Source organism: Penaeus monodon, chromosome 24, assembly GCF_015228065.2.
Source record: "Penaeus monodon isolate SGIC_2016 chromosome 24, NSTDA_Pmon_1, whole genome shotgun sequence".
In the NCBI taxonomy this organism is placed as follows: Eukaryota; Metazoa; Arthropoda; class Malacostraca; order Decapoda; family Penaeidae; genus Penaeus; species Penaeus monodon.
This window is the reverse complement of record NC_051409.1, coordinates 34,277,433-34,277,767: the sequence shown is the minus strand read 5'-3', so window position 1 is coordinate 34,277,767 and position 335 is coordinate 34,277,433.

Sequence of the window (335 nt, the reverse complement as noted above, 5' to 3'; positions counted from 1 at the left end):
TTTATTGACATAACAACTACTCATAAGTTTTTACAGATGGGGATAATTATTCTTACCGTGATCACGAGGAAAAACCTGGATATAGAAAAAAAAATCTGGTAAATTTATCCTTCATTAAGTAAATTCTTAGTCTGCATTCGGCCAAAACCAATATTTAATAATCAATAATTAATTAAGTTATGTAAGTTATTATTATACAAATTGATAAATTTTCCTGTAAGTTATCGGCAATCGGTAAGTAACGAGGCTCACGGTAAAGTATATTATTCGTGTTAATATTCGCTATTATGATTTAAAAATGTTACACACAGGATAAGAGTAATGAATTGATTACC